This window comes from Artibeus jamaicensis, unplaced genomic scaffold, assembly GCF_021234435.1.
Source record: "Artibeus jamaicensis isolate MK-2021 breed Jamaican fruit bat unplaced genomic scaffold, CSHL_Jam_final contig_465, whole genome shotgun sequence".
Lineage (NCBI taxonomy): Eukaryota > Metazoa > Chordata > Mammalia > Chiroptera > Phyllostomidae > Artibeus > Artibeus jamaicensis.
This window is the reverse complement of record NW_026521843.1, coordinates 7269902-7295837: the sequence shown is the minus strand read 5'-3', so window position 1 is coordinate 7295837 and position 25936 is coordinate 7269902. Positions and strand designations below refer to the sequence as shown.

General features: G+C 48.3%; 1 protein-coding gene across 3 annotated transcripts in view; it reads left to right on the top strand.

Annotated features, from left to right (window-relative positions):
* CYRIA (CYFIP related Rac1 interactor A) overlaps nucleotides 1–25936 on the top strand; it is a 93032-nt gene that overhangs the window by 33522 nt on the left and 33574 nt on the right. Inside the window, exons 1-2 of one of the 3 annotated variants that reach the window (XM_037151731.2) lie at nucleotides 8194–8334; nucleotides 10569–10722. The gene's annotated coding sequence lies outside the window, so the exon portion shown is untranslated. Of the gene's footprint in view, nucleotides 1–8193; nucleotides 8335–8891; nucleotides 8934–10568; nucleotides 10723–25936 lie in introns of those variants that run through there. The other 2 variants (XM_037151730.2, XM_053666940.1) reach the window with 2 other exon arrangements.

Genomic DNA, 25936 nt, shown 5'->3' with positions numbered 1-25936 from the left:
GATTGTCTGCAAAAAAAGAGGCTGTGTCAGAACAAGGGCTGCCCAGGGTGTGTTTTTTAGCAACTGCCTCCCCAGAGAAGGGTTTGAAACCCTCACCTTTCAAGATGTTTCCACTCGTATTAGAAAGTGACTTAAACGAAATTGCTCTCTGACCACTGCTGTGGTGACTGCCAGGCTGGTGATTATTTGTCTAAGTGGAGGAGGACCTAGGCCTGGAATGTCACACTGTTTTTGTCCCTGTTCCTCACAGAAGAGGGGACATGGCACTTGTCGGTTTCTTCTGCCTGTTGTCATTTGGGGTGTGGGGTCATCTGTCCTCCCTGGAGTGTGGGCCTGCTAGACAGAGCCTGTTATGGTTTCAACTGAACCCATTTGGTTTTCCTATAAACCAGAATTGAGCACCTGCTGTGTGTCCGGCACCGTGTTAGGGAAGAGCTGTGGCTTATTCTTGTTCTGTCACCTGTAGCAAACCTCACAGTGTTCTGCCTTTGACCTCCAGGGTTCCTGAGAACTGACCAGTTCCCTTTAGTTTTCTCCTGGATGCTGATGTGTTCAAGGAACTTGAATCGGCCACTGGGTTTGAATCTCTTCAGGTCAAGGTTTCTCAACCTCATCACCCCTGACATCTTGGGCAGAATAAGGCTCAGCTGTGGGGACTGCCACCTGCATTGTTGGATGGTGGCAGTATCTCTGGGTGCCAGCAGGCACCGCCCAGTTCAGCTGGGACAACCAAAAATGTCTGCGGACTTTGCCAAATATGTCCTTGTGACTTCGCATGGACCATAATGTCCTTCTGTCTCCTGTCTTGGTTTATAAAGGTATGTGTATGGAAAGCAAGGGTTCCTGTTCCCCTTTAGTAAAGTAATTGAGGACCAGAGAGAGAAGAAAGTTGCCCATCAAACAGTGAGTCGGAAGCAGAGCTATAGCTACAATGTGAAAGTCCTGTCTCCCCAACCCAGTGTCCTTCTCGTGGACCCATTTAGTGGTGGGCTGGTAAATGTCTCGTACCTGATGCCCTGGGAAAAACAAAGACAAGGTTCACTTGAGTAGGAGTGTTTGCCAGCTGGGGTATAAGTGCTCCCACCATTGCTGGTTTCTGCTTATCGGACCTCAGTGAACATGAAGTTGGGAGGAGGTACGTATAATTGGCTCTGCTAAGCCAGTGTCCCTGGGCTCCAGGACACACTGAATCCACGGGCACTTTGCTCAGATGTTCATCTTGCATCCTCTGGACCTTGTCCCTCCACCTGCCCCCTTCTCTGATAATCATACACAGTTATTTCTGTGAGGTGTGATAGGGAAGCATTAGCCCCATAAGGGTTTTTTTGATTGTCTGGATAAATATACAGCTGTTAGAATGGAATATTTTTCCTCCCTTTTTTGTTGAGTGAACATTTCTTTTCATAATCTTTCTATCTAAGGGTTGCAAAAGCAGTACAGTCCTGGTCTCAGAGCAGACTCCCCTGGGGAGCTCATCAGTGGGATCTCCTGGACCGAATGAATCCCTGGGCAGAAACTGAGGGTGGTTGATCAGCATTGGATATGTCAAGTGTGCAGCACCTGGAGGTACCATGTACTGAGGGCTAGCGGGCTGTTGGATGTACTGAGCGGGATGGAGTATGGGAGAAGGGTGTTTGGCTGGAGTTTCAGTCCAGGTAGGAGCTGTGAATTCCCTAAGCCTCAGTATCCACACAAGTGAAAAGGAAAATGATACCTTCTCCTCACTGTTAATGTAAAGAGCAAATGCACTATCTAATGTCTGAGCTTCAGATGCCTACTCTTCCAGTTGGCTGTTTGGTGGATTGGCTGATTGTCATAATACTGAAAACTCATCAAGCCTAAGGGCTTAGCTGGTCTTGTGTTTTTGACCTTGGCCATGGTTCTGTGCCATAGGCTCCTAGGCATCTTCTCCACATTCTAGCATTAGACCCGGGGGAACCTGGGACTGTGGGAAGAACCCTCCTCTAATTAGCAGGAGACCTGGTTTCTCATCCCACCTTTGGTGCCCACCTCATCACATAACTTTAGGGAGCAGTTTGCTGTGACTGGATGTGGGTAGCCCCAGAGGAGGGGTGGGGGACACGCTATGGCGTTTGGATGTGATCTTGGAGGGAGTGGAAAGTACTTGAGGGGTTTTAAGAATAGGAGACGTATCATCAGAGGTGACTTTAGAAAGTTCTTTCTGTAGGGCCCTGGGCCAGAGCCCAGGCAAGTTGGAAACAATTAGGAGGTTGGTGCAACAGTTCAGTCAAAAAGTGATGAGGTGACCCATGGGCGCTCAAGGCTGAGTGGTGCATGTGGATGGAAAGTGCTGAGAGTTCAGAGAAGGAGGGGACATGGTGAAGTGGGGGGTCAGCGGTGTCAGAGGAGACATGGAGGAAGTGAGGCTGCCACAGGCCCTGACGGATGACAGAAAGAACGGGGGCGTATGGAGGTGTAAGCGTGTATGCACATCAGGGCAAGGAAACAAGGCTGCAGTAAATCATATAGGGCTTCAGTGAGAGATTATATAAAGGGTGGTTCTTCCTTTGTACGGACTTGAACACTAGGCTTAGGAATATGAGCTTTGTTGATTTCTGTGGGGAGTTTCTCCCCAGCATTTTCCTGTTCTCGGCTCCCACCTCTGTTTTTCCAGTGGTCAAATGCAGGGTTCTTGGGACCCTGACCCTGGTGTGGGGTTTATGACGCACCCTCTTCCCACCCTCCGCCCCTGAAGTCCTGTAGCCCTGTGCTCTGGGGAAGGCAGAATTGCCTTGAGTCTTGAGGATGAGTGAGACCTGAATGCTGATCATATGACTCCTGATTTGCCTCGCAGCAGGGCCCAGGTGTCGGGAGCAGCTGTGCTATTATCTCAGTCACCCGCCAGTGTTTGCCTGCCTAGGCCAGGGTGACTGTTTGTCTGCAGGCCATGTAGATAAGCCGGCTCCCAGGTGTCCCAGGTACCTTCTCAATCATTCTCCCCTACGTCAGCTCTGACTCTCTCCCCTTACTGAGAACAATGCATATTGCCAGTTGTCTCCCATGCCTGCCCCGTGAGAGGGTATGTGGGTCTGTCCACAGAGGGGAGGGATGGTTAGCCTTGTCCGGTTTGAGGAAAAGGAGATTGGTACTGTCTGTGAAGTAAAGCAGAGTTTGCAGGGAAGTGGGACAAGCCAGACATCATTACCTCTGAGTTTCCCATGAGAAAACTGAGGCTCAGAGGAGTGAAGTGACTCACCCAAGGTCGCACAGCCAAGAACTGGTGGGGTGAAGACTAGAAACCAGCTACCTGCTGACTTCAGTGCATTCCTGTTGGATCTGGCGGGGGCCCTCTGTGGGACAGGCTCCTTTTCATGGGGTTTTAGCAGAAGGCTGCCTTGTAGAAAATTACTTTCTCAGAGGGCAGGGTGTACCATCAGCTCAGCTCTTACAGGAACACGTGCTTGAAGGGCTGTTCTAGGCCATGAGGGTCCCAGGTTGCAAAGCCCACTTCATTGGGTGGCTTGCCCAGTGTTGTGGAGAGATTTAGGGTCAGAGCGGAAACGGGAGCCCAGATCACCTGCTCCTCAACCCACAGTGTTCTGCCACCTACCAGTGTAAGCCACCCAGAGGGGAGGCTTTTGTTGGTGGCATTCTAGGCCAGGGGCCCCCGGGGAGCTCACAGGTGGTTTGTGGCACTTGGTGATGTTGGCCGTGTACGACCCATATGGTTTTGGGTGCTGCTAGTGTTTGCAGATCTTTGTGGCAGCCTACAGTCCTCAGGAACGTGGGAAACAAATGGCTCCAGCCAGACTGGCTCTCGGGTCGTACGCAGTGCAGTCTGGCCATGCCACCAGTTCTTAGTTTCTTCCTCTTCGGCAGCACTGGCCTTGGACTTCCATACAGTTATTTACGCTGATAGTCTAGGTCAGCTTTGCCCCACTTACTTAGGGGCAGTTTGTGTTTGCTGAAGTTCGGAAAGGTTCCCAGTACCGCACTGACCACTTTCACCACTGGGTAATCCTAATAACCCTGAAGAGGAGCTATTGTTTTCATCATAGAGACGGGGCAGCCAAGGCTCAGAGAAGTTACAGTGTTGGGCTGGAGAGCCCACCCTCTTTCCACGGCCCCGTCCTTCCACTGATACTTCCAAAAGCATTTCGTACACCAGCTCACTGTTGGGCATCACAGGCAACGTTGGGGCACGTGAAGTCCTGCCCAGACTGACACCAGCCTCTTTTTCAACTGTGCCCCTGCCACCTGTCTGCTGCCTCCCTGGCCACACTGAGCTTCCCACTGTCCTCCAGGAAGCCAAAGTTTGCAGATTCAATCCTCAACATTTGTCATTTGTACAGGGCTCCGGGTAAGTAAGACATTCCCCTCCTGTCAAGAAACTTTCCGTTGGTGGCAGAGATAAAATATAAACATGAATAGCTATGGTACTTTAGAAGAGAAAGCTCATTGGGTCTTCAGAGGAGCCCAGAGAGGCCAGCTGGTGCAGAGCATTCTTTGTTAAGATCTGCATTTGACAGGCTTTGCATCTGAAGATCAGAGAGAAGAAATGAGGGACTAAAGGTCACATGGCTCACCCAAGGCCAAGTTGGGGGTAGAGCCCAGTCGCCTTGCCTCACCATAAGGCATTCACTGCTGCTACAACAAGACATCATCCTGTCTTGTGGTCAGGCACAGCTTCTGCAGCCTGAGCTGCTTATTTCTGTCTTTGAGGAAATTTGCAAATGTATTTTTCAGTTACAGTTAACATGTCATATTATTTTAATTTCAGGTGTACACCATAGTGATTAGACATGTATATACATTACAAAGTGATCCCCAGATAAGTCTACTTACCCATCGAACACCTCCCATAGTTAGTACATTCCCTGTGCTGTCCTTTACATCCCCGTGGCCATTACTGTAACTGGCAATTTGTATGTCTTCATCTCCATCGTTTTGCTGCCTGCCTGTTGGAGACCAGGCAGTGTCAGCTGCTGGTGCCTCCACCTGTTAAGTCATTAAGCCGACACTCCTTCGGTTGCTGCCCTAGGGAGGGGGGAGGGGCCGTGAACTGCCCCAGGCCATCTGAGATTTGATTGTACAACTGCAATGTTCGCAGCTGTCCATTGTCAGGAGAGAGGAGGACACTGATCTTGTGCGGTTTCTGACGAGCCTCCCACTCCCCACCCCAGAGGAGGGCCTGATGTGAAATTTTGTCACAGAGAAGGCCTCAACCTTGGTGGTTTTGTCCAGTTGAAAAACCAGGTGGGGTTTTCTGAATTCACCAGCCGGTTTGACCAGTGTCCTCCCACCATTCACATGGAGACACTGACCCTAATGGCTGTGCAGGTGGGACAAAGTCAGAAGAGATGGTGAACTGCAACCCTGCGAAATGGAGCAAACGGCACTTCGGAGCCGAGACCTGGGCTCCTGCCCCAGGTCTGCGGCTCTGCTATGCCTGACCACTTCCCCTGCCCTCCCTCCCACCCTGTGCCAGATACCCCATCTGGACTGACAGACAGGCTCCTCCTTGGCTGTGCTGCACAGTGGTTGGAGTGAAGGCCTTGAGATTGAACTTGGTTCAGATGTGCACTTCACTACCAACTGTTATGAATGTGTTGCTGTTAACTGTGGGCTGGTCACTCAGCCTCTCCGAGTCACCCTCCAGTGCCTTATCTGCAAGGTGTGGCTGATGGGAGTCCACAGATCGAAGGGAGGGCCGAGAAATAGTCATGCCCCGTGCCTGCAGCACAGGGCCTTGGGGATAGTCCGTGCGAGGTGAGACAGAGGGATCGTCTTCCGTCCCAGCGCCGTCGCCCACTCCTTGGCCTCTGACAGTCCAGGACTGCCTGAGCCAGGCCGCTCTGGTCGGTCACCACCAGGTCTCTGGGCTGCTCCCATGGCAGGCTCTCCACCCTGGGTTCCCAGCAGGCTGGAGGGAAGTGAGTCGGTGGGGAGAACTGGGTTCTGGTCCTGGCTTCTCCACCTGCCCGCCGAGTGGCATTAGACGAGTTTCTCCCTTTCTCTAGGACAGAGGTATCTCTGGAATAACATTAATAATATTAATAGCAGTGGAAATGGTCATTGTAATTGTAATTAATGGTAATAGTAGCTATGGGTTGAATGGTGTCCCCCTGGCCCCACCAAAGCTGAGTCCATGTGCTAAGCCACAACCACCTGTGGACGTGGTCCTGTTTGGAATAAGGGTCTAATCTATTTACCAGATATGACTGTTTGCAGAAGGTCCTGCACAAAACAGATAAGGAGCCTGGCTGTTTGTGCTCAGGCAGGAGGAGGGCCCATAGCCCCACCACCAAGCCCTCTGGGCATCTTGGGTCCCCTCTGTCCTGGGAGCTTCCGTGGAACTGTTACAAAATTTCTACACTCATGTCCTGTGATGCCTCGTGATTCAGTGACCGTGGGGGTGCCCTCTTCAGAGAATGGGCCAAGGCTGTTGCTTTCTTATTTGCATTTACTTTGCCTGTATTGCTGGATGAGTTTGAGTCAAGACTATGTCCTGGTTTCAAAAGAACAGCTGATTTTTTTCTCCTCTTGGGCAGAGATTCTTAAGAAGGCAGATTCTTAGGGAAAAACCAAAGCTGGCTTGAGCTGCTGCCTCTGTCCTCCCCGAACTAGTGGAGTGGAAGAGGAGACCCCAGGCCAAAGGGCCCAGCTCTGCACCCACCAGGCAGGCTCAGTACCTGCTGGCAGAGGGGAAAGGCCTGGCCTGCATTAGCAACATGCCGTCCCTTGAGGACATGGAGTCCTGTGTCCCGTAGGTGGCCTATTGGGTCTCCAGGGGGTCGGAGCAGCAGCAGCCGCTTCCCACACAGGTTGTCCCTCCAGCTGCCTGAGGTGGTGTGAGACTGGAGAGCCCCCAGCCAGCCGGGCACCCTCATGTTGAGGGCCTGGCTGGTTATTGGAACAGCTACACATTCAGCTTCTGGGTGTCAGGGCACAGGAACCCCAACAGTCCTTTTAAAATGCGTTGCTAAAACGAGTCACACCCCGCTGCTAACATCGTGGCATGACTGCTTTATAACCAAGCTGCATCAGCCTAGAAACCCAGCAGTTTTGGAGGACTTTCTGGGGAGCCAAGTGAGCAAACAGTGAAGCATTGCAAAGGAATGAATACCTGTGTGGGTTGGAAAGCAGGGGGTTGTCCAGGACGGCTCTCTACCAACAGAGAGGCATGAAAGTAACGGGTCCATGCGACTGGGGATTATATTAGGGGGACCACATGCCTGTGTGCTTGGGACAGTCCCAATTCATGCCTGTTGTCCCCGTGGCATTAATAGTTCCCTTTGCACTCCCATAAGTATCCAGGTTTAGACGATTAATTACACTATTTCCTTGATCGCACAGGACTGTGGACATGCACTGAGTGTACATGCAATGTGGATAATACATGTTAGTAAAAACCTGTACTGTGGGTTTTTTTCATTTTATTGAATCTATTGATCAATAAAATTACATTGAGGTCTACCATTCTATAATACATGATCTGTATGTTGTATTGTGTGTTGACAACCCCAAGTCAAGCCTTCTTCCATCACCACACGTTTTGACAGCTCACGAGTTGGCCATGGGTTAGCACCATTGCGGAGTCCAGGGTAAGGCATGTCCCCGTTTCACTGCGCGTGTGGGTTACAGGTGGCGACGTCATTGGGACAAAATGTCACAGAGACCACACTTCAGATCCTTTCTCCTGACCGACTAGCTCTTAGACCTTTGAGAAATGGCTTAGTGTAGCTCAGCTGTAAATTAGGAAAACCACACAACCCTCACAGAGTTGGTGTAATTACTAAATAACCCATGTAATATACTAGCTTATTTCCTGACATGTAATCAATTGCCAAAAATGGCATTATTATTAATAATATTATTATTATTCTATCACTATTATTCTTCTGGCTTTAATCTCCCCATGTCTGAAGTGGGGAGAGATGACCCCTGTCCTGCCCTGCTCCCCAGGTCTTTATGAAGCCGAAACCAGACCCTAGGGTCCCTGTGAGTATTGCAGTGTTTGAAGTGGGGACTTTGGACAGCATCTTGCTCGCCCACCAGTGGGTCCTTTCCCTTCTGGATTCCTAAGAGACCCTGAGGACTCTGCCTTCTTGGGCCCTCCTTCCGTCCCCTCCCCAGCCTAGCCTACTTCCTCCTCCCTCCCACCAAGCTATGCTGTGTAAACGCCAAGGCCAGATGTCATTCACTGCTGCTGGCTGACTCGGAGGGTGGGCTGGCTGCCACCAAAGGGAGGCTGGGGACCAAACTCCCAGTCCTGCCTGCTCAGCACCTCTCAATATTCCCACCTGGAGACTGGCCACCTTCCTCTACCTCTACAGATGAATGAAGGTGTCATCTGTCCACAGTGTTGTTACGGTATTCCTTATTTCTTTCCACTAATTTGCCTTTCTTAAGGCCCATCCTTTTATTTATTTTTTCTTTTTAATATAACTGCTTGGAGAGGGAGTGTTACAAAGGTGACCTCTTGGGCCTGTGCATTCACTGCCCCCTCCTGGTACCCATCAGGGGGCCCTAACTATTATTAGTATTAGTGCTGCAGGATGATTAGTTGATTATTATTAGGGGTGTCTATTTGTGTGGTTGTTCAACTTGCCAGGTGATTGTCAGCCTTCATGATGCCCATTGGGAGTTTGGAGATTTTTATGAGAGTCCATAAACGAGTAAAGTGGACAAAATACTGTGGAAGTACCTTAGAATCGTGGTCTGGAGGAGACTCACCTTTCTACGGGCCTGGTCCTCTTAGTTTTGTGGTAGAAGAAAGTGGGATTTTTGCTGGGCCCAGTGGCCAGACCAGGTCCTAATCATAGAGACTGAAAGCAGGTTACAATTTAAAGAACATTTGAGAAGGGCAGCAGGGTAGGATAACACCCCCTGAGATACTGTCACTTCAACACCTTCTCTGTCGTCTCCAGGTCCTTGTGGGGCACACCTGGCCTCTCAGCCACGGCCAAAAGGTGAGAGACACGGCCCCACCGCAGGATTCTTTGGGAATTTGTTCTATTCTCTGCCCACCCCCAAGTGCTGGTGGGAAATAGTCCCTGTGTCAGGCTCCTTTCCTGGGACTGTGCTGGGGGGGCCGAGTAGGGGTGTGCACCCCAAGTCTCTCCCTGCTACCACCGTGACCAGCTTTCCCAAACTGCAGAGCCAGCCCCACAAACATCAGCTCAGAAATCACTTTCTCATCAGGCCAAGGACTTCTCAGAGTTGCTGTGTTTTCTCTATCATTTCCTTCCCTCCCTGCTTCACTTCCTGTTTTTTCTTCCTCTTTCTCCACCCCCAGCCCATCTCTCAGCCCTGTCCCTGTTGTCTGAGAACAGGAACAAGTGTGGAGCATTGAACATCATGACTTCCTGACTGACTGGCCCCCTCGGAGCTGCTGTGGGCTGCAGCCAGAGCCCGGGCTTCTCTGGGGCACGTGAGCCCTGGCTGGGAGCAGGGCAGGAAGCCGTGGCCTTTACAAGCCCCTGTCAGAGAGAGAATCTCAGAAGAATAACCCTTCATGCCCTTCCAACAATTTATAACTTCCAAAGAACGTTCTGTTGCAGTTGAACGAAAACACCGCGAAACTCCTAGTGTTTTCTCTGAGTACATGTAGTCTGGTTTAGATGGACAAAACCTGGATTTGTCAGTGAGATACGAGTTTATTCATGATTCTGCACCATATTCTCTTTACGACTCTGCAGACCATTCTAGCTCTCTGAAGTCTGGGTCCCTAACCCTTTGGGAAAATGAAGTTCATGGTGTTAGGAGGCAAATTAGGGAAATACGTGTAGCAGGGTCACGTGGTGTGCTTGGCAGATATCATTTGCTTAACAAATGGAAGATCCCTCTTTTGGTTTTGGTTTTCTGTACAGAGGAATGACTCTTCAAATGTACAGTAGCCAGAAAAATCACCTAATTAACAATCTCCGGGGGAGGAGAGCCCTTGTCTGTTGTTGTGTTTTCCTGAAATGTGGGGAGAGATGGAGCCAGGGAGAGATGGAGCGGGAAAGGCTGAATAAGACACCTACCCGCTGGCCACAAACACGCCTCTCTCTGGGAAGCAAAGCCCACCCCCCTCTGTGTTCACAGGTCACGTTGTTCCACAACAATGTTTTTCTGAGGGAAACAGGGAGAACCGTCCCGACCACATGCCCGAGGTGGACTGTTTTACTAATTCAGCTCCCAGGGGTAAAACTGTAAAAATGACAAAAACAGCAATCTGGAAAAAGTGCCACCTCCCTTTTTTGAAAATCTGTTTAAAAAAAAAAGAAAGAAAGATTTCCCACTCAGGGTCAGTGACCAATTGTTTGAGAATTCGGCCAGACCATGTGGCTGCTCTTTAAAAAATTCCAAAGGCCAGAGACACACTCGCATCTGGATTCCTCTTCCAAGTGTCCAGACCTTCACGGAGGCCGTTTTCTTCTCTGAGCCTCAGTTTCCTCAACCGCAAAAGGGAAGTGTGAGATAAGGTTATCGCATCGATGTCTTTCAGCCCCGGGAATCTATGATTCTGGGACTCTGCTCTCCTTTTTAAAAAATGTATTGTTATTAGAGGAGAACAGGAAATGGCTTCTCACAGTAACAAGACTTCAATTCCCTTTTCACAGATTATCACTCCGTTCAGGACCGAAAAACCACAGGACTCAAGGGGGCCACAGCCCTGATTTGGGGGAGCCAGGCTTGTCTTGGCCTGAAGGCAGCTCAGCTGGTTCATTCCACTGGCCTGGATTGGTGCATCTGAGTCACAAGAGCTATCTCCAGGTAAGAAACAAGGGGGGTAGGTGGTGGCAGGCCCCACAGTCCTCACCAGCACTGTTAGGGTGGGGAACGCATGATAGGCACGCTTAGAGAGTACGTAGAAGTGTTAGGGATGGCGGTTTCACCAGATTTGTCATCCGACTGGAAACCATGCCTCCTAACACCACAAACATGTAAGAGGGGAAAAAAGGACCTAATTAATAACTGATGTGCATTTCAAGGTAGCTGTCATTAGGAAGTGATTAAAGGTCCCTGGGTTCTGTAAGTGCATTCTGAGTGGGAGCTGCCTTGAGACTGTTGAGCATTTGGGCATGAAACAGAGGAGTTTAGAACTATGTGCAGGATGAGAGCTTGTTAGAGCTGTTTTAGGTTGGGCTTTTTTGTTGTTGTTGTCATTGTTTTTGCAGAATCCGTTTTGGATTAAACACTTGGGGTTTCTTTCTGTCCATCCAGATTTAGCCAAGCAGGGGGAGAAGTCTTGCTGGAGTCTCTTTCACTGTAACATTTTTAGAGACAAATTGAGTTCATGAACTTGTCATCCAAGAGCGCTTGCAGGGCACGAGCTGCCGGTCAGCATTCCCCTTGCCCTCTCCCCTCACTGCCAATGCGCTGGCTCTCTCATGACCTCCCTCCTCTCTCACGTTCCCCCAGTTGGTTATGGACACTTTTCTTGTTATCTACAAAGCAAGAGTCACATGTACTTGAACTTCTGCATTGAACTTGGACCTGATGTGAGATGACATTCCTTCCTGAAGACTAGAGAGCTACTGAGAATTTCACTCCTAGACTATGTTGTATTATTAACACAAGTCCTCTCAGCTGGCCTGTGATCAGGAGTCAGGAAGGACACACCTATACACCGGGCTGGCCACACACCTCTTACCCTTCACCAGTCGCCGGTGTCACCCTCTGCTGTCCTCCTTTCTAAAGTCCTTTCTCATTGAGATATCTTGAGTTTCCTCGAAAACTATAGCCAGAACCTTTTAGAAAGCTGAGCACAGTGTAGAAGGTGAGATCAGGTGGTTCCTAAGGTATTTTCCAGTCCTGTGTTCCAAGATCTTTTTATCCCAGATTTGTTCCTCATACCAGGTCCTTATTCACTGGAGAATGGGGTGTACCTTGGGCTCCCCTTCTTCTTTCTCTTCCTAGTGTGGTTCCCTGTGTTGTCGCCTCATTCAGAAGGAAGAGATGAGTTTCAGAATTAGACAGACCTGACTTCAAATCTCAGTTCTGCTGTTGATTAGCTGAGTGAGTTTACCTGGATCATTTTGGATTCCTGATCTTCTGTCTCCCCATCTGTAGGGTGGGGACAGGACACTCTAATTTGTAGGCTTGTGGTGAGAATTGAAGGAGATAATGCATTAGGGTAGTTTCTTGCTTATATCCGACAACAAATGTTATTATTCAACAAATGTTAAGTTTTCTCCCTGTCCAGCCTTATTTAGAGCTATTTACATATGGCTTTTATCCTCCATTGGGATCCATTTGAGTCTTGGGCCTGAAATCCAGGGACGGGCCTTGTGTCCATGCAACCTAAGTCCCAACCAGTTACAGAAGAGAGGAGCTGTTACCAGGCTCTTGATTTCAATAGCAGCCTTCCCTTGCCTCAGCCCTGGCCAGGGTCCCCTTTGCAGCCCAGCCCTCTGGACTGCTTGCTCTGTTAGAGCTGACTTCAGGGTCCACCCTTGACTCCATCCTTTGTCACAGGAAGTGCTCAGTGAAAACTAACTCCATTCCAGGGGCTCTGTTTCCTCTACATGAGCAGAGTCTCAAGACCCAGGGGAATATTCTGACAGCTGGGATCAATTAATCTGGGGCAAGTGTCCTGGCCTGGCCCTCAGAAAGAGTTAGCTTCAAGTACATGTTCATCCAGGACCATGACATTGGTCTTCTTTCTTTCTTGTCTGTTGCTCTGTGGGGGCATTCATTCATGCAGGCATCCATTCATTCCACAAATGTTTATTGAGCATGGACCGCGTGGCAGGTGTCCTTCTTGGTGTTAGGGGTACAGCACAGAGCAACACAGTGTTCCTATTCTCATGGAGCTTGCATTCTAGTTGGTTGGAGGGTTGTTAACAGGTAAATGGACATACATACATTGTATCAGGCAGCACTAAGTGTTTATTAAATGTTATGTTAAAAAATAATATATCCAAGATAGAGAGCTAGGAAGTTGGGAGAACAGACATTACTGTTCTATAGGGTACAAGGGAAGGCCTCCCTGGTCTGGCATTATTGGAGCAGGACCTGAATGAAGTGAGGGAGGGAGGCATCTTAAAGGCCCCCTGCATAAAGCATCCTAAGCAGAAATAAGGATGGATGCTCTTGTCTGGGAGAGTTTTAGTTATTCACTTAAAGACCCATCCTGGCAGCAGGTACTGAGACTCTGGAAGTGAATGCCACAGGGGCCCATGGACTGGCTCTCATTCAAGGTTGCTTGGGGAAGTTGCATCAATAAATTAGATTGAAGCGAACAGTTGTCCTAATTTGGTCATTGTGGAACCAATTTGCCAGAGTGGGAATTTTCCACGGGAACCACCCACAGGTCATTTCTACCAATTCTCTTGAAATTTGTTCGCCTAGGCTGTTGCCAAGTCTTGGCTTCAGAAGAAAGGAAAGATCCATTCACTCAGCAAACATTTGAGTGCCTGTTATGTCAGCGATGGTATTAGACACCAGGAGTAAATCGTGATTAGATTCAGCCCCTGTCCTCAAGTTATCTGTGGTTTCACTGGCAGACCTATTAGGAACTAGACAACATACATCTATTAGTGCTGTGCAAGAGTGGGTGTGGGGGAGCCCAGAGCAGGGGCCCCCGACCCATGCTAAAGTAAGTCGCCTGGAGACATGCTGTCTCCACCTGGTCCTAGAGATGAAGGGTCGTGAGGCCGGTGAACAGCGTGGAGGGTGGGACACTCTTGGGAGAGGGTGTCAGAGTTTTTAGGCAGAGAAAAAGCACAAAGGGCTGCCCCTTGGAGGAGCGTGTGCAGTGCCATTCACCACGGCTGTGGAATGTGACGGGAAGTGACTTAGAGACCAAGGGACTCCTTCACAGTGAGAGGCTGGAGCCTTGAATGTCAGTCCAGGAGGGTTGAGTGTGTCCTGAGGACAGCACGGAGCTAGGAACAGTTCTTTAAGCAGAGATCAATGGTCTGATAAGATTGGAGTTTTAGGAAGCAAAGGGTCAAACTGTATTTGTCTCCCGCCCAGTTCTTTAAAACACTTATTTTACACCCATTTCTTGTAATGTTCTGAGACCACAGTTCCCTCAGCTATAAAGGAGGTCACTCCAGATGGACTGAAGCTTTTCCATCAGGTGTGGAAAAGCTTGTGGGGGAAAAAAGGAGGCAACAGTCACAGGAGCAGACAGCGAGTAAGAGTTTGGGCCTGATCAAAGTGATGTGGATGTGGAGAAGGATCATCCCTGCCCAGGGAAGACAGGGAAGGCTTCCAAGAGCGGCCATATGAGCTGGGCCTTGAAGGATGAGTACGAGTTGGGATCTGGGAGAGAGGCACTCCTGGTGCTGAACGGCACTCAGTGAATAAGGGAAGATACTGATGCCCTGTGATGATGGCGGGGAGGGAATAGCAGAGTGAGTGTCGGGCACAGAGAAGGCCTCAACCCTGCCTTTTAAAACCCAGTAGGAGCCTCCTCCTCACCCTCCCACCTTGTTCCCAACAGTGACTGAAAATAATTAAACAGACTAATTTGAGTTGATCTCTTCTCTGACCCTATGGAGGTGTGAATGAGCAGAATAAGATAAGGGGGAACAAGAAGTAGAGAGGAGAGGAGAGGGGATCCATCCCCATCACCCCCAAACCCTGAGTCAGCAGCATGGATTGCATAAGAGCTCTCTGGTGGCAAGTCAACTTCTCTGAGAACTGGGTCTACTTCTTCCCAATGAAAACTGAGAGATTTTTAAAAAACTGTCTGTCCTTCTTTCTTCCTCTTAGAAAAAAATGTATATTTTATGGGCATGTACATATGTGTATGCTACATGTGTGTATATGTACATATACACACATATGCATATGTTATATAGAATTTATTTTAACCCAGAGGAGAACCTGGGGCTGATGACTTCCAGGCACACTTGTTGTCTGGGAGATGAATGGAAGGGTTAGAACTGACCTTACTGACCTTCCAAGCAGAGATCACACATTCCTAGATGTGCCCAGGTCAGTGCACTTCGTGGTATTGGTCATTCACAAGCACAGTGGGAGGGAGTTTTGGAGCCGGTTACAGAAGAGATGAGGGAGCTAGTCCAAGGCTCACAGCTACAGGTGGTCAGGAGTCACACCCTCTTCTAATTGTCTTCCCTTCCATAGTATGTTCCATGTAACCCTCAGATAAATACGTGAAGCTTCTGATAAACCATTGAGAAGCAATTGAGAGCCTCCCTTGGACATTGTCCTGGCCTAGAGCTCTAAATTCAGTCCTGGTCAGACCAGTGACATCCTGTCGTGGAGTCAGAGATGCATGTGCTGTAAAGTCCTCTCCAGATTCCTCTGGTGCTGGCAAACTCTCAACATGCTTCCAGAGATGGGGAGCTCACTACTTAACAGGGCAGCTAGTTCCAATTCCAGGCACTGGTCACCACCCTTCCCTCTTCACAGATCCATCTTCAAACCTAACCATGTCTCATTTCTGCTTGGCTTAAACATCTCAACATCCATGGCCGTAAGAGCAGGTGCTTTGCTTTGATTGGAGGCTCTCCAGTTCTCCTTTCAGAGACCAGTTGCCCTCGCCAGAGCAGGGGTTTTCTGGTCTCTTGTTCTTGGAGGACCTGCTAGCTCTTCCTGATTGGTGTGGCTGAGTAGAAGACACAGAATCCGATTTCTTCTCTTCTCCCTCTAAAGAAAGGCCTCAACATGAACTTCCTGTTGCCTCCTTCTGTCTAGAACTCTGGCTTTACGCCTAAAGTAAGCATTTCTTTTGAATGCCTTTAGCAGACATAAAGTAAAATTTAAAAAAAATAATAATAAGAAGAAAAATCAATGAAAAGGAAGAAAGTGAAAATAAAGAAAGACAAGAAGGGGAGTAATGAAGGAAAGAGAAGTGCCTGTAGCCTTAGTGTTAGGCTGGCTTCTAGGCCACACTCTCACACTGGCCCGCCACGTGACCTGGGACACCCTCTTCCCTTCTCCATCGTCACTATAAGGGACTTAGCCTTGATCATCCAGGTGCTTCCATTTCCAAACTGGTCCTCAAGGACAGTCTTTGAATCCCACTGAATTCCTAGGTGGTCCAGCAGGACCCTAGTGCGGGACTCAGTGTTGTATCACCACTGCTAGGAAGTACTTTGGAAGGTGAGAAAAGAGACCCTTCATCTCTTCATGGAAGGGGGGCCTCCATCAGTCCCGGGGTACAGAACAGCTGATCTGGTTCACAGAGTAAAAGGGGGCTCAGCCTACACCCCACCCTGTCCAGCCTGTGCTGTGAGCCCTGGTGTAGCTAATGGCCTTGGTTTGTTCTCTTGTTCTGGTCTCTGGCTTCCTTGCCGCTCTGTCTTTGCCTTTTCTCTGGGTTGGAAAATAGGACAATCAGTGTGGAGTGTTTGCCCCTGACATCGAGCCTGCCTTTCTCTGGCTGGGTCTTGTAAGTGACTAGCCTAGGAGTCCCAGGGTAGACACTTTGCGTGACCTGGAAAGCAGGAAGAACCCAGGGGTCAGGACCGGGCTGCCAACCAGCGGGGGAATTCTTAGAGTTCTTAATGCTGAGAGCAGACCCAGAAAGTGCTTCCTCTGAGGACCTCAGCTTGGCCATCAGTGTCCCCCAGAAGATCCCCTTATTTCTCTTTTCCTGACTCTGCTGCTGGTCAAGGAAAGCTGGAAATAGCCATCTTGATCATCTTCAGTTGTCATAGTGTGGGACACAAGGAGCCTGGAAATGTGGTGACATTTGCAAAGGCACGTGTCCCCAGTCTGAAGGAATGCCATATACCAAATATTGTGGCCGAGAGTGGAACTTAGGTGACGTTGGTTTAACTGCAGTCTTCATGACATGCTGTATGATATAGTTAGGAATGCAGATGAAACCACACTTCTTGGGCTGAATCCTCCTCTGCCACATACTCTGGCGTGCTCAGTGGTCATCTCACCTCCCACTCACCAGTTTCCTCGTCTGTAAAGTGACACGGTCATTTGAGCCTGCCACACAAGGCACTCTGATCATTCAATGAGTTAACATGCGTGAGCACTCGGAGTGGTGCCTAGCACGTAGAAAGGACACAGTAAGTGTTAGCCATTTTTACTTTGTCCTGAAGCCTCAGTTGAATTTCCTATTACAAATAAGTTTCTGGGATGTGGTGTGAGTTCAGTCATTTCATGGTTGTTTATTAAGCATGTTCTCTGTGCAGAATTAGTCTTAGATGAAGGTTCAAAGCTGAAGTCAGCAACTCTGATGAACACAGACATCACCAGTGTGCTGCGCCATGTGAACAACTGAAGCATTTTAGGAGCCCGGGGACTTCTCAGCGGAGCAGGGGTGGAGTGAGGAACGCTAGAGGCAGAAGATGGGGGTGCATTGAGAGATGGTGGTGGAGTTGACTGTGGGTGACTTAGGGATTGGAGTGCCATTCCGAAAGGGGGGCAGGAGAATGGCAAAGGAGAGAGAAGTTGCTTGATAGTGATTTTTTGGTTTGGGTGCAGAGGGTAAGCTCTGCTTTAAGCCTTTTTGATGTAAAATGCCTAAAGGCTCCAGGTTGAGATCCTGCCACTTGGCCCAGCTCTAGTGTCGGGTGGGGGTGGGGAGGAAGGCTCAGGGCATGGATGTGGGGGCCCCAACTGTCAGGACAGAGCTGTGCCCCACCCCAGAGTGAGCACAGGCCCGTCTGTGTGCTGCTGAGAGCCTGGCCCAGGCACAGCCCCTTGAAGGCCCCACAAAGGCTTGCTTGTTCTCCCCTGACATCAGACCTTGCCCTCAGGATTTCTCTGTCCTTCTGGGGAAAGATCTCACACAGGGATAATGGAGTGAAAGGGAAGGGAGGCCTGAGTGGAGGCTGGCTCAGGCGTCGCCATGCCAACCAGAGTGAAGGGCAGGAAGATGGCGCCTGCCATGGGCACGTGCATACTTGCCAGGCCACACCCAGGATGGTCCCACGCTGCTGAGCTTCTGGTGGGAGTGAAGCAGAAGCCACTGGTATTGGTTCTGAGAGATGCTAGCTGTCTGGTCAGTAATGGACAGTGTGTTCAAGGGTCAGATTAAGTAGTTGCTGCATACAGTGGGTTGATTGTTTAAGTAAGCAACTATTGTATTTAAACACCTGGATTTTCTGTTTTAGCAAAGACTTAGAGAGAGAGTTTTGCCTTGGAAATTTCATAAAAGCTTCCTGTTTAGAGTGATCTGTGAGATTGTCTAGTCTAGCTTCTGTCTGATCCTTCCTTCAGGTGAGTAAACCGAGTCTAGGAGAGTAGAAGGCTTTGCTGAAAATGGAGAGTGAAGAATTTAGGGCCATATAATCTCAACCTCAGGACTGGGGCATGTTTGTCAAGCACTTAGCACGGACCTGGCCCTCGGTGGGGGCTCAGTAAATGCTGTTCCTGGTTCCTTTATGAACTTTCCTTTGTGCTAATCAATAAATGAGCTGAGTCATAAAACAAAAGTGTCTACGAAGCCAGCACAAAACGGGGACTTCTGGTTTTCTTCATCCTAAACCAACGAGTTCTAAAACAGTCATCTAGTTATAGATACAGGATGAACAGGGAATTTGACATTGAAACTTCAAGTGTGTAGTCTAGTGTAGTGGTTCTCAAACTTACGGCCAAGGTCCTAGGCTAGGAATTGAAAGATGAGCTGGCATCTCCACCGTGTCTTCAGTGTTCTTACCACACTCCACTGGACACCAAATGAGCTGAGGTCATTTTGTTTAGCTGGGTTCTCAGATGGTATGAACTGAGGAGCGGCCCCAGACCTCAAGTTTGTGTAACAACTCACTATCCTCCAGTGGAATTGAGAAGTAGCCTAAACAGGATTTGATCTGCCTGTGGGGCCTGTGGACCCTACAGCGAGTGAAGGGCAAAGCTTTCCAATGTAGTCATTTGTGGCCGCAGACACCAGCCTGGGAACCCGGGCTGCAGGGTCAAGTTGAAACCAGGACAACACATGGTTTAGTCATCAAGAACAGGGCTGGGCTCAAACATAAATTTGGAGATAAACTTGGTGAGTTTGTTTGTTTGGTTCAATTGTGGTCTGGGTTGTTCAGTCCAAACAGGGAAGTCCCTCAGTGGCTTTGCTGCCTGCTCTGTGTATCGTGAGTTTCCTGCAGGAGTTGCCCCTGACAGAAATGTCCCTCTGTCCCCTGTCATCAGCCCAGGGGTAGTAGTACAGCTCCCCAATAGATGATCTCCTACTTTCTTAGTTTGCATTTCAGATTAGTTTCCAGGTCTATAATACAACTGTAAGTGCGTGTTTCTTCAAAGTGAGTGATAGAAACACATCTTGATAAGGTTGGAATAGGATTTTAATGTTAAAAAAAAATCTTTACTCTTTGCAAGCCAAGTCAAATAGATTCAGCCACAAGACAGATGTTTCCCTCGGTAGAAAACATGATTTAAGAAATTAGCGGAAGGGGCCGGGGAGGACATTTACTAAGCCGCATGACTGGATCTATTAACTTTTCATTTCCAAATGTCATGGCTCCTTTTCTGGCAAACTGGTCACGAGCAGTCCTCTTGAAATGACCTTGAACAGGAGTTGAGTTACTGCACTGGGGCTGCAGCTGTGGGATTTTTACAAATTTTACAACTAAGAGGAATAACATTCAGAAAATATTCAGGATGCTGAAACTGATCCCTCTGCTTTTCCTTTTTTTTTTTTTTTTTTTTTTTTTTTTTTTTTACCAACTTCTGTTTTTGTCCTAAGTGCCTACCCAGACTGGGCCTGGAGTTTTTAATATGAGATCATATTGCCTCTCAGTGGAGAAAGTACTTAACTGCAAGCTCTTGAATTTGCGCAAAGAAAAGCTGTTTTAACAGAGTAGTATATGGCTTTAGTAACTCTCAAAACTAAACTACTTATCTGCTTTTGAGCTACTGTGACAATTCATTGAGACAATTTGTGGGAAGCACTTAAAATTACAGGGTTATTTGATAATGAGGATTTTTGGAAGCAGGGCACTGAGTGAAGGAATCTCTCTTTTTAAAAGATTTTATTTATTTTTAAGAGAGGGGGAAGGGAGAGAGAAAGAGAAGGACAGAAAAGTCAATGTGCAAGAGACACATGGATTGGTCACCTTCCGAGCACCCCCGACCGGGGTCCTGTCCCACAACCCAGGCATGTGCCCTGACCAGAGTCCAACCCGCAACTGTTTTCTTCACGCATGGACACTCAGCGCACTGAGCCACACAAGCCAGGGCATGGAGTAATCTTTTGAGTTTTCAGGATTTCGGGTTCAGGGCCCTCCGGGCCAGCTCTTAAAGGTATTAGAAGAGGTGGCTGAAGTAAGCAAAAATAGGTTTACAGTTGTACGTGTGGAAAAAGACACGCAGGTCACGATGATTACAGTAGCTTTATTAGCTCAAAGGACTGTCACTCACAGCTGTGAACCTACCTTGGCCCACTCCTGTACATCAGAGCCATAGGAAGACACAGGTCAGTGCTAACTCAAGAGCAAACGCAAGGGTGAAGGGGGTGGGTAGCCAACAGAAATTTTCCAATTAAACAGAATTTTTGTTAGACTAGTAATTTCTAGAAATGTTGAAAAAGCTTATTACTCATTCCATCTAAATGCAGCCATTCCCTGGGCCATGTAAATAGACGTCCGAATCCCTAGGGTCTGTATTAATAGTATTGTTCCATCATCTCAGGGAATGTTGTACAAGCCAATGGGCATCCCCAACCTGGTGCCTTAATGTTACAATCTCACTATTATTATAATTGCAGTGAGACCTGATTTGGGCTTCCAGGGCTGGGACCATGGCGGGTCCTCTATGGCTTCTCAAATTCCAGAAGAAAAGAGTCTGAATTAGAGACATCAAATTAGACCTTTGAATACACATGATAGATTAAACCAAGCTGTCCAAATGTTGCCTAATACAGGGCCCCTTTATTAAATATGTGAAAGTTATTTGTAGTTGGCATATTTGTGCATTTCATGGCATTTGATGCTTCCAATACCAGAGGCTTGAGAGCAATTTCTGTGTAGTGGTTTAAACATTCTCCCTGACTTCAGAATCCCCGCTTACTCGCAGAGATAAACTCGGTAGCGCTCCTTGACCGTAGTGGTGGTCAGTTTTTATAGAGTATGAAGCATTTGAAAGTGCTGGGACCCCGTCATCACCGTCTTTCCCAGAGACCCTGAAATCCAAGGGCTTCAAGGAGCAACACCAGAGATGCTCTGCAAGCATGCTGTGCAGGGGCAGTTCTGTTTCCTAAGTGGAGGTTGCATCCCATTTCTGTTAACTTAGCTCGTGGTTTGGCATTAGGTTACCTGCATATGTATTTGGTCATGTTGAACATTCTCATTGCATAAAACTGGAGTCTCTCAGAACAAAGAGGCATGTTCCAGATCATTTAACCAGGAAGTTAAGAGGTGACAAGGATGAGACTCAGAGAAGGAGAAAAATGACCTTCCCCAAGGTTCTGTAGCAAATAGGTGACTGAAATGAGATTAGGACACAGAGCCTGTGACTCCCTATGCAGTCGGTGGCATCACAGACACACCAGTCTTGGTATCTCCCTTGTTCTTCAGGCCCAGGGTTACACATGAACTGTCTGACCCACCTCAGGGGCCAAGCTGCAGTCTGCCCAGGAAGGTACTGCTTCTGCTTTCCAGTTTCAGAATTACTACCTAATCAGTCCTTAGCTGAATGCTCCTGGCCATCCCACCTTCTACTGCCCCCCACAATGGCACTTTGTCTTTTATGGTCCCGCAGTGCCCCTCCTGAAGACCATGCTCACCAACCATGCATTTCCCCATCCCCTGGTAGGATGACATCTCTTTCGTTCTTATCCAGGTGAGAGTGTGTGACCAAAATATCAAGTGTCCCGAGAGCCCCTCCTCCCAGGGGATAAGGAGGAAGAAGCATACACTTGTTGAAAGAGAAACTCTAAAGGATCATGGGAGTTGTGTTTCCAAATGAATAACTTCATTTGTTCCACATACAGGCGTTCCTGCTATGGGCCGAGCCCTAGTCTAAGAGTCAGGGGTACATAAGTTGATGGAGCTGGAGGTTTACAACAATAAAGACAGTGACTGGGGTGTGGGGTGAAATACTGTTTTGGACAGAGTGGTTAAGTTGGGCTCCAGTGAAAAATAAACCCTGAACAGAGACCTAAAGAAAAACCATGCAGATATATGGGGTGGGGGTATGTTTCAGGCAGAAGGACTAGCAAGGGCAGAGGTCCTGTGGCAGAAACATGTGACAAGTTCAAGAAAGAAGAAGTGAGGAGACCAGAAGCAGTGACTAGCATAGTGAAGGAGGGAGAGATGTCGGGGATGGGCTGCCTTGGGATAGCATCACCCATGGACCTTGTTGGTTATGAAAAGGATCGTCCATTTTACTGAGTGAAACAGGAAGTCCTTGAAAGGAGTGAAGCAGAGGAGTGATGTAATGAAGTTTTTAAAGCATCATGGTAACATCATCATTGACCAAGTGTTGGGAGTGGTTATGAGCTAGGAGATCTGTCTAGGAGGCAAGTATGATATTCTGGGCAAAAAATGGTGATGGCTTATTGCTTGATGTAAGGCGCCAATGAGGGAGGGTGTGAAAATGATGGAATGCAAGATATATGCTAAAAGTGGAGCTGACGGGATTTGTTACTTGGATATGGCATTTGGAAGGAAGAGAGGAGGCACGGGTAATGCCAGTCCTTTTGGAGCGTCTAGAAGTATGGATTGGCTGTAATTGCTGTTGACTCAGACAGGAAAGACCTGGGAAGGGGCAGATTTTAAGGGGAGAAACCAAAACTTAAATTTTGCATGTGTTATGGTCGAAGTGTCTATTAGAAGTCAAGTAGTCAATTGGTTATATGAGTCAGGTGACAGTTATAAATTTGGAAGTCATCAGCATACGTACTCTAGGAGGGTATTTAAAGCCCTCACAGGTATTCATATTACATAGAAAGGGGGATTCTTCTTCCTGGCCAGGGGAACAGAACTAAGGCCAGTGGGTAGAACAATAAAAATTACAATAGCAATCGTGACTGTAGCAACTACCACTTATGTTGTTGACATAAGTTGTCTCATTATTTCTAAGAACCACTGTTGAAGAGGTTGAAATAATCCCTGTGTTACTCATATTGAAGCTCAGACTCCAGGGGAGGTGAGGTAAATATTACTAAAAACATTGAGTAAGACTATCCAGCTAATAAATGGCTGAGCTGGGATTCAAATCCAAGTTCATGTTCTTGGTGCTACACTGACCCACAGGACCCAGACCACAGCTCAGTTTAGGAAGTTCAGTGGAGTGCCTTTTCCTTCATCTTTGAGAGATACAACTTAGCTGAGACTTTCTGCCAGCTCACACCCCACCTTCCCACTGAGCCTGCCCTGGAGGCCGGGCATTTCAGGTGCCAGGTGACATTGTGCGTAGGTGCTGCCCCAGCCCTCACAAACACACGATGTAAAGCAAGGGAGGGCAGTTTGAAAGGAGGTTAGAGAGATGAGACCTTAGGAAGATAAAGTCACATTTCTGCTTTATACACTGGCTGCAGTTTCAGCAGAAATATCACCACAGGGCGCTTATTGATTTCCTTTGCCAGTTTCGACAGTGCCTGCCCTGTGGAGGCAGGTGGAGAAGGGGCAGTGCAGGTGTTCTTCCACTCTGGCCAAGTGGTGGCAGGCCTTGGGCTGCTGGGTGATTTCCATTACTCCTGCCTCAGCGAAATGAGTGCAGGGAACACCCTCTAGAAAAATAAGATCTGAGGCATGGGACAAGTCCAAGGTCCCACAGCTAGCCCATGTTACAGTTCGGGTTTGAGCTAGGTTTTCCAGACCCCGAAGCTCATGTCCATTGCACTGTACTCCTCAGAAAGGGAAAGAAGAGGCTGGGGTCCTGAGAGCACCTTGTCTGCTTTCTCATTGAAGTATCCCAGCTTGCAGTTCTGGGACCGCCAGCAGAGGGCGTCGCGCACCCGGGCTTCTCCGGCCCGCGACCTGAAGCCATGTTGAATGAGCAAATGTCTGCAGCAGACTCCGTGAGATCTAAATGTCTCCTTGGCAGGAAATCCGCGAGGAGCACTGCGGGGTTGTGCAAACAGCCTTACAATGTCCGCTTGTGTGTATGCACTCGGCTTCGCCTGCGTCGCCCACAATGCTCTGTTTTCTTGGATAATGGGGCTCTGTGGACCCATATGCCTTGTCATGCAAAGGGAGTGACCTGCGTTTGTCATAAATGGGCTCTTGTATGATTAATAGCCATGCGAACGAGCCCGCAGCAGCCATTCAGCCCTCAGCTTCACAGGGGTGGTGGTCTGAGCAAGGCCTTTCTTCCCTCACTCCAAAGCAGTGGTGCAGAATTTATTGTAAAAGGGAAACGACTTGTTTGCGTTGTGGTTGCAATTTTTTATATGCAGGACAGGAGGTGCAATAAATTAGCTGAATGGATGCCAGGTAGGACACTACATGCTTTGCCTGCATTACCTTCTTTACTCAATAAAAACACTGCAAAGGAAGTATTATGATTTACATTTACACATGAGGAAATCTCACAAGAGTGGAATGACTCGCTCAAGGTCTCCTCAGCTCCCACTATTTCTAATCAGTGACTTTCTGACCCTTTCACTGTGGTCCACACACTTGGAAACACCTTTCTCATCCTGCCCAGTGTTGGTGATTTGAAAATTGATGAGGAATTTTCATTCCTGGGCCTCTGGGTGCTTGTTGTACCTCCCAGAATTAGATGCAAAAATATGTGAGTCTATGCATATGTGCATTTTTTTCTAAGAAGGCTGATTCCCATCAGGTTCTCAAAGTCATCCATGATTGTAAAACAACAGAATCATGTACCCCTAGATATTTCTATCTGGGGAAATACTGATTCTCCCTGACCTGCTCTTCTTACCAATGACTGCTTTCTCTGCTCCATTTGGTTGCAGTTGGCATCTTGTCATTGTTGCTGTGCAGTGACTACTGATCTAATGCTTCCAAGCCATTTCGGGGGACATACAGGATGAGGGTGTATGTTGGGTCTGTGCTTGGTGTTTGGGGTGCGGGATAGGGGGTGGAAATGGGTGGCATTCCAAAAATGAGGAAGACATAGCCCTTGAAAGAATTCATAGCAAGAAAGGTTATTAGTGCAAGCTGGGGAAGGGGTAGGAGGTTTCTGGGAGGAAATACTATTTGATATGGACCTTGAAAGATGGACAGGACACCCAAAGGCAGAGGAGAAGAGAAGGGCATTCCATCCAAAGGGAAAAGCGTGAGCAAAAAAAACAACAACCCAGGAGCAGAACAAAAGAGGCTAGAGACCTTGGCACTATCTCTGCTCTGTGACCAAAGTACAGAACGTTCAGAGGAGCTGAAGCTCAGGTGAGAGAGCAGGGCATATTTTATGGCCCTGAATGCCTTGTAAAGAATGTATGTTCTTTATCTGATTGCCAGCTTGGAACCTATTTGCCCTAAAACACAGTTCCTTCTACCCAGCTAACTCCGCATCACACTCGGCCACGGAGTCTGTCTGGGAAGCAGCTCTCCCAGCCCTGAGCAAACTCACCTTGCCCACCATGCCTGACCCAATGTCTGTTTTGATGGTCTTTATAACTTGCTTGAAGGTCAAGCCAGGGAATTTATTTTAAAACATTAAGTTTGGTTTGCAGTGAAGAGTGCTTTGAAATCAAGCCAATTGCTCCTTTCAGAAACTGGAAACAAACCCAGAAACACTCCTGCTTTGGTGGGGATTTCAAGGGTGGTTCTGGCGCTCTGGATGCCCGGGTCCTGAGATTGTAATGGAGTTGCCCGTCTCCTTTGAGCTCAAATTCTTCATCATTTGCGTGTGCAAACTGGTATCTCTTGGTGTTTCTGTGCTTATATAATTTTTGACAAGCCACACTTCCCAAAATAAATCTGACCTGGGAAGTAATACCCCTATGCTTTGATTCATCAATTCCCAAAGCTCTTTTGTACATGGTGGACAGAGGGGAGCTTTGCAAATCAAGTCAATCCACAACACTGAGGCAGGTGTGGTTCCTCAGGGGGCTTTCCCTCCCTAGAAGGACTCCCTCCAATAGCATATGCCTCCCTGGGCCTTGATCTACTGGGCCTATTTCACCACTTGA